Consider the following 8104-nt stretch of genomic DNA (forward strand, 5'->3'; position numbering starts at 1 on the left):
AAAAGTGTACTATTGAATATACTCAATCCACTTTGTATGCCTATGATTTTGAGTGCTTAGGTACCTAAGGGCCTAGTGATAAGAAAAGAGAACAAACTCCCGTAGGAGTAAATAATGTCTCCAGTGCCTTAAAGATTGGACCACATCATAGAATTCCTCATCATAAGTAGAGTAACACTACTTAGCATCATTCAACTTTTCACTGAAGAAGGAAACAAGATGGCCCTCTTCACTCAACACTCCTCCTATGCCAACATTGGATGCATCACAAGCTACTTTAAGCAGCTTTTGAAAATCATGGAGGTGTAGCACAAGGACTTTTTTCATCCAGTCCTTAATGTCTAAAAAGGCTTTGGTTCCAGCCTTAGGCCACACAAACTCTCCTTTCTTTTGAAAATTGGTAATGGGTGCCATGATAGTACTGAAACTCCTAATGAATCTTCTATAATATGTAGCAAACCCATGAAAACTTTGTGCTTCATGAATATTTCTAGGAGTAGGCCAATTTTGGATAGCCTTAAGCTTCTCAGAGTCAACAGAAACTCCGCTCTCAGATACAACATACCCTAGAAAGATTATCTGATGAGTCATGAAAGTGCACTTTTTCATATTTTCATACAGTTTCTGCTCTCTTAGAACTTCAAACATTCTTCTTAAGTTACCTAGGTGCTCTTTCCTTGTTCGACTATAAATCAAGATTTTGTCAAAGTAGACAACAAGGAAATGCCCGATAAAAGGTCTCAAAATCTGAGTCATCACTCTCATGAAGGTGTTTGGTGCATTAGTAAGACCAAATGGCATCACTAACCATTCATATAAGCCATCTTTAGTCTTGAATGCAATTTTCCATTCATCTCCAGATCTAATTCTAATCTGGTGGTATCCACTCTTAAGATCAATTTTGGAAAAGATCTTGGTGTTAGGGATTTATACTGAAAGACATGCTTTATGTAATTGGTTTTAGTATTTATTAATAACTTCAGTTATTCCATTTTAATGAGAATCTTTGTGAGCAATGTTTGTCTGACATTATTTATTTAATGATTATGCATGTGTGTTTTTTATTCTATATAATGGGTGATCTAGTGTGTAGAGTACAGCTTATACACAGAAGGTTAGATCATCAGTTCTTATAGAATATAAATTTATTGTTCACAGTCTTAAATGAAATTGAACACATCATTGGTAGGACTGTAGCACAAGATTTTAATAGGTCTGTCTTGACTATTGGGAATGATACAATTCCAACTCCTTGTGCTAGTACACTTTGTGTGTATTGAACAGGACCATCTTCGGGTAATTATTTTTATACTAACTATATAAAACAATTAATACCTCATGGTTATTATGAGTGCTTATGCTCTTAATCCTAATATGATTATTGGGCACATGCATATAGTGTTTATTACTTTGATTCATAAAAGAGTGAGATTCTTTATAGGTCAAAATACTCAGTGAGTTGGGTGATGACATTATGTGTATGGTGAACATTACTTATTGATGGAATTCACATCCTGGTATCGGAATTGATGATACCCCCTTGAGGAACCTTATAAGTTTTGATTGTGTCAAACCCTGCAGATGAATTTTGAATCTGGCACATCAAATAAGTTAAGTGGAAGGTCTTGGGGAATTAATATGTCAATTAATTAAATTGTCAGTAATTTAATTTAACAAACGAGTATTTGTAATCTTTACGTGGGGAGATAAATAGGCATTTAATAATAGGAGTTTAAAATTTAATTTTGAATATGACAGGGAGTGCAATTATAATTCTTTAGTGTTATGAATTATAATTAAGGTAATTAAGGATGAACTAGGTCGGATTAGTAATTCTTAATTACGTGGGAAGCCCTAATCATATTTGCCTAGAGGTCCCTGTTGCAGCCTATATATACGCGCTCCATTTAGCAGCTAGGGGGATGGAGTAAACTCTCACAGAGGAAGACGTTTTCGTGAGAGAAGAAAACCCTAGCAACCGCTTACGAGCTCACTCTCTCAAGAGTAAGGTTGTGTTCAAGGAATATAGTAGAAGATTCTTGGTCGTCTTCAAGAGCTTGTTTTCGTACTTGCAGATTCGGGATCAAATCAGAAAAATCTCGCAGGTATAAACCTAATCACATAATTAGGGATTGCATGATTTGATCATTTTTTTTGTTATCCGTATGCACTACAACCAGATCTTAGGGCTATTCCGCACGTCCCTTCACTTGGAGCCAACCATTTGATCCAACATATCATCTAACCTAGGTATGGAAAACCTATATTTGATTGTGATTTTATTAATGGCTCTACTGTGAATGCACATTCTCCAAGTTCCATATTTCTTTGGAGTAAGAAGAGCGAGACATGCACATGGGCTCATGCTTTCCTGAATAAATCCCTTACTTCTCAACTCTTCAACTTGCCTCTTCAATTCCTTATGTTCTTTAGGATTCATCCTATAGTGAGAAAAATTGGGCAAAGATGATCCTGAAACAAGATCTATAGCATGTTGAATATCTTTCATTGGGGGTAATTCATTTGGAGGTTCAAAGATAACGTCATTAAATTCAGCAAGTATAGGTGATACTTCACGTGGTGTTTCATGTTCAAGAGTAGAAGAGCCATTTTCCTTGGTTACCACAACATAGACAACATGTGTCTCCTTACTCTCTTGCTAAAATTGTTTCTTGGTTAGAATATGCAAAGAAGTTCCAACCTTCTCTTTTCTTTTCAAACTTTTATTTTCCTTGTCTTGTTTGTCCTTCTTGGGCTCTGAAGCATTAAAGAAAATCTTCTTTCCTTTGCACCTAAAAGTATAGGTGTTGGTTCTACCATTGTGTGATACATCAAGATCATACAACCAAGGTCTTCCTAATAAAATATGGGCAACATCCATGGGAAGGACGTCACACCATGTTTCGTCATCATAGTCTGCAATCTTGATAGGGACTAGACACCTATGGCTTAAAGGCATAGTTGTTGCCTTTACCCAAGCAACTTTATAGGGATTGGGATGGGCTTTAATTTTCAATCCAAATTTTTCTGAAACTGATTTTGAGATCACATTCATGCAACTTCCGCCATCAATGATCATTTTGCAAATCTTATTTCCACACTAGCCTAATGTAAGTATGAAAAATAGAAGTTCGACACCAATCCTCTTGTTCTCGAGGTGTCACCATGATACATCGCACAACATTCACAATAGCATTTTCTTTTTCTTCTATGGATAACTCATCCTCACTAGCTACTTCTTCAAGTACATAAAGATTTTTCTCTCGATTCTTCTTCTTCCGCCGCTCTTTCAATGGCTAAATTCCTAGTGAGGCATTGCTTAGAAAAGTGACCTTTTTAATGATACTTATAGCACACTTCATTTTTAGACATATTTTTGGAGGAACCATTCATAGGATCCTTTCCTTTGTTCAAGGGTTGCTGGACAGTGGGATTGCTACCTCTTGAAGTAACTTGACCCATGTTGGTAGGTCTAGTCCTCTCATAAGATGTGGATTTTCTCTGGTAATTGTCATTAGAGGTGTTTCCAAATTTCGTACCTAATTGAGCTTAACTCATTCACTCATAATCATGTGCCAAGTCAAAGGCATGCTCAAGGGAGTCAATGTGATGAGGAAATAACTCTTTTTTAAGTTTAGGTTTCAAGTCAATCCAAAACTTATAAATATGTTGGCTAATGCTCTCTTCTACCCCACATCTAATAGATAGCTTATCAAACTTACTCATGTACTCAGTCACACTCACACTACCTTGTCTAAGGCTATAAAGCTGATCCATGAGACATTCCCTATAAGAAATTAAGATGTATTTTTCTGCTAGCCTCTCTTTTATCTAGTCCCAATATTCTATAGGTCTATGACCTAGGCGAGCTTCTTGTCTTTCAACATTTACCCAATGAAGTTTAGCTTGCCAAGTTAGTCTCATTTTTAGTCTCATTTTTGCAAACCTCACATAGTGTGGATCATGCATCTTACACCAATCAAAGTATGAATCCATTTCAGCTAACCAATCCTAAAAAATCTTTGGATCCATTTGACCATCATATGTAGAGGCTTCAATTTTTACTCTCTTCATTACATCCGTTTCTGGATCACGATTGTCCCTACTAAAAGGTCTCCTAGGTTGGAATTCCTCTTCAACATAATCCTCTTCATTCCAATGTGGAATATAAGGGTCATGATGCTGAAATCTTTTTGGGAGCATTTGTTCATAGTGGAGGATGAATGGGAGGTCGTTTTAAGGGTGGTGTCCTTTCTCTTGGAGGGTTATTTGGTTCTCCAGAGTGATGGGAAGCAAGTTCATGGTCAACCTCAAGGGGCTATCCTAGATTTTCTAAAGGGTGGTTAGAAAGTAAATTAGTTTCCAACCTCTCTATCCGGACAAGGGCATGAGTTAAGTCTTGAGTTAAGACTTGAACTTGGGCTTGAAGGTCATCTAGAAGGGTATCACAGTCTATGTCATTCGTATGGCCATAATAACGGTTTCCAGCTCGAGCTACCATCAAAACATAACCAAACAAGGGCAGATAACTCACAACTAAGGAAGGAAACTTTGGGGGAGGGGGGAATTCAGCCAAAGGAGAATAGGGTTAGCTCTGATACCAAAATGATGTAGGACGGGAAAGGGTGGCCTAGTCCTATGGTTTCAACCCTCACACAAGCACATACATAATAAACACTTTAAACTGAGAATTGAACCAAACAAACTTAAAAAAAATGAATCATGCTTTATTCCACATGTTCAAGGATTTTGAAAAGTGTTAAGCGTCCCACCCAGGAGTATATAGAGTTAGAGGGGGTGAGTGGACTCTTTTCGCGTATTTGGGCTTTCTCTACAAAATAAAACTCTTGGCAAGATTGCTAGCAATTATATCGCAATATATAATATAAAATCATACAAAAGATAAAATAAAGAGTGAATGGAGAGAAAGCTTAACACTAGAGATTTAACGTGGTTTGGCACCAAGCCTACGTCCACGCCTTAGAACCAAGCCAAGGATTCCACAATCCACTATGAATACTCCTTCACCAGTGGAGCAAGCCTGACAACTCAGGTACCAAACCCTACACTCGGGAATGAATCCCTACCGTGCTCACCAAGAACCTTTGGTTGACCAAGAAAGCGGTTGTTGGCCTTACAAGGCTTAAAATCTTGTTTTGATGATAACAAATCATAGGAACTTAACATATTTGGTTAAGCGATGATGTGACAGGGGACTTAAGAAAGAGAATACACAGTCAAGTGCTCACAAAGGTTAATGAAAGCTTATAGTCCAAAGATCAATGATCAAATGAAGCTTAAAAGGCATGGATTCAAAGAAGATCATGAGAGCATGAATGAAAACTTGTATATTAAAGCTTGACGACAAGATGGAGCCAAAGAAAGACAAGCATGAAGACTTAGGTTCTTAGAATGTTAAAAGTCCTAAAGAAGTCTTTATGTAAGTACTTCATGTTTTAAATATGTTATGAAAATATGTTGAAAGCTCTTCTAGGGTTATTCATTGACTTAAAGATGATATTTAAAACCCCAAAAAATGTTTTATAAGAAATTAAAGCAAGACAGCAAAAAGGATTTTTGAAAACTAAAATGAAAAATTTGAATTTGGTCTGCCCAGACGACTGAGGTGCACCCTCAGAAGATTGAAGATGTACTTCAGAAGACTGAAGTTTCACTTCAGTTTATTGAAAAATTTCTTCAGAAGACTGAAGAATTAGTTCATTCTAATAAAGATTTTTTTGATGGAATACAGGAGAGGCAATACACCCTCAGAAGACTGAACCCTCAATTCAGTTGTCTGATTTGGGACTTCAGAATATTGAACCCTTAGTTCAGTCGTCTAACCCTATGTCCAGTTCAAATTTTTCAATATGTTAAGGAACATCAGAAGACTGAACTTGATACTTCAGTCGTCTGAACACTATTAACGGTTAGAAATTTTAAATGTTTTAAATTTCAAATAAAGGTTTCTTGTGCCCCAAATTTTCTAAAAACTTGGAAGGCACTCCAAGTAATCTTGGGCAAAACGAAATTACTTTTAGAAGCCTACAAATACATGGTTTTGCAAATCAAATTAGAACAACAAAGACCAAGAATTGAAAAATTTGCTGAAAGCCATCTTGCTATCAAAGCTCTATCTTGCTCAAATCTTTGCTTAACTAATGTGCTGAATTTCTGAAGTAATGATCATCATGCTACTGAGTTCTAAGTTGCCAAATCTCATCTAGAAGGAACTTGGTGATAAATTCTCTTGAGCTTCAATCTTATTTTAGTTTGATATTTAAATTTTGAAGTATCTAGTGTTTGAAATTGTACTAATCTTCTCTATGTGAGAGTGCTATGGTACGCAGAGATTGTATCTTGTTTTCTTGGAGTTCTTTGACAATTCCAAGTTGTTGGATCATTGGACCGAGTGTGGGGTATCACTTAGAGAGGCACGACTCTAGCCTATTAAAGGAGTGACCGAGTGTGGGGTATCACTTGGAGAGGCGCTGCTCTAACCTATTAAAGGAGTGTTTGAGCGTGGGGTATCGTTTGTAAAGGTTTGTTCAGCTCGAAAAGGAATGGTATAGTGCAATCCTTTGGTGGTATTGGCCAAAAGCGAGGACGTAGGCTAGGGATAAGCTGAACCTTGTAAAAAACGTGGTGTCACTCTCCTTCCTTACTCTCTTTACTTTTCAACATATATACTTTGTTATCTGTGAATGTAAAGTGCAAGTAGCTAAAGTTAAGAACTGAGAATAACAAGAAAACTCTTAATAAAAGAAAGTACATTTTGATTAAACGTTTGTGCAAACCTAAAAAGGGAGTATGTTGCTTAGTTATGTGCCAACAATTTCATTCAATACATGGCTACAATTAAAAGCTAAAATTGACAAAAAGCTGCAAATTTTATCTTGGTTTGGTATCTTTGATTGTTTACTTTAAGTGATTGATTGGTTATTTGGTTGATTAAGTTTTGTTTACTTATGGTGTGTTAAGTATTGGTTTGTGGATTGATTAAGTGAATAATTAACTAAGCTTTGTTGCATGTTTTAAGTGGTTAAGAAATCTTGAAAGGAATTAAAAAGAAAATTTTAAACAACCCAATTCACCCCCCCCCCTCTTGGAACTACACCTCAACTTTCAGCAGTTCACAAAGAACCTTTACAACCAAGAAGATGATTTACAAAGAGATGCTCCTTTAATTTGAGATGATAAGAAATACAAACCAAACCTCGCACAACTCTATCAAGGACTGAATCAAACAAGATATATGAGTAAGAGAGAACTTGAGCACTTCTTGTTAGCTTCGGTGCAATCCCAAGAGGGGGGGGGTGACTTGGTATTTAAAAAGTTCTTCCTAGGTTTAACTAATTCAATAGCCAGTACTTCACAAACCTAGGGTCTTTCTACGTATTCACAATCCCAAACAATTATTCAAATAATAAACATAAACATACATGTGCATAATGTAAATTGTGGAAAAAAAAAATCAACACTAGATATGTTATCGAGGTTCGGCCAATATTGCCTACGTCCCCACCTTGGCACACCCGCACAAGGATTACACTATAAGCTCACTTAACAGGTGGAGCAGCACCATTTACAAGTAGGTCAATTAGGGAGGCTGACCTCAACTTAACCACACCTTACCAAAATGGTGCACCTAGCTTTCCTAACCGAGTCTAAGCTAGTCCGGGACTATTCAATAGGGTTAGTCTCCTTCTTCAGGCCCACGCTTAGAATACAACAAATGTGTATCAAATTTTGTACACGGAAATATGCTTCTTCACAAGCAGTTATGTACACCAATATAGCTTAAGCAATAATGCAAGCATGAATGATATGTAAATATGCTCAGTGTTCTAATGTGTGCTAAACACTCAAATAAGTATAAATAATCAATCTTGATCAAGAGTGTACATCAAAGCAAAATTTGAAACACAGTATTTGAATATCACAAAATCAAATCAAGGTTTCAAATATGCTTAGCAAGATGATTCAAACAAACTCAACAAGATGTTCTCAATATACTAAGCACAAGGGGTGTTTGAATGCAAGCTTTGAAAATGATTTTGCGCACAAAATGTAGGCTTAGGTGTCTTGCAATGACAATGTAAGA

Source organism: Malania oleifera, chromosome 7 (genome assembly GCF_029873635.1).
Source record: "Malania oleifera isolate guangnan ecotype guangnan chromosome 7, ASM2987363v1, whole genome shotgun sequence".
Classification (NCBI taxonomy): Eukaryota; Viridiplantae; Streptophyta; class Magnoliopsida; order Santalales; family Ximeniaceae; genus Malania; species Malania oleifera.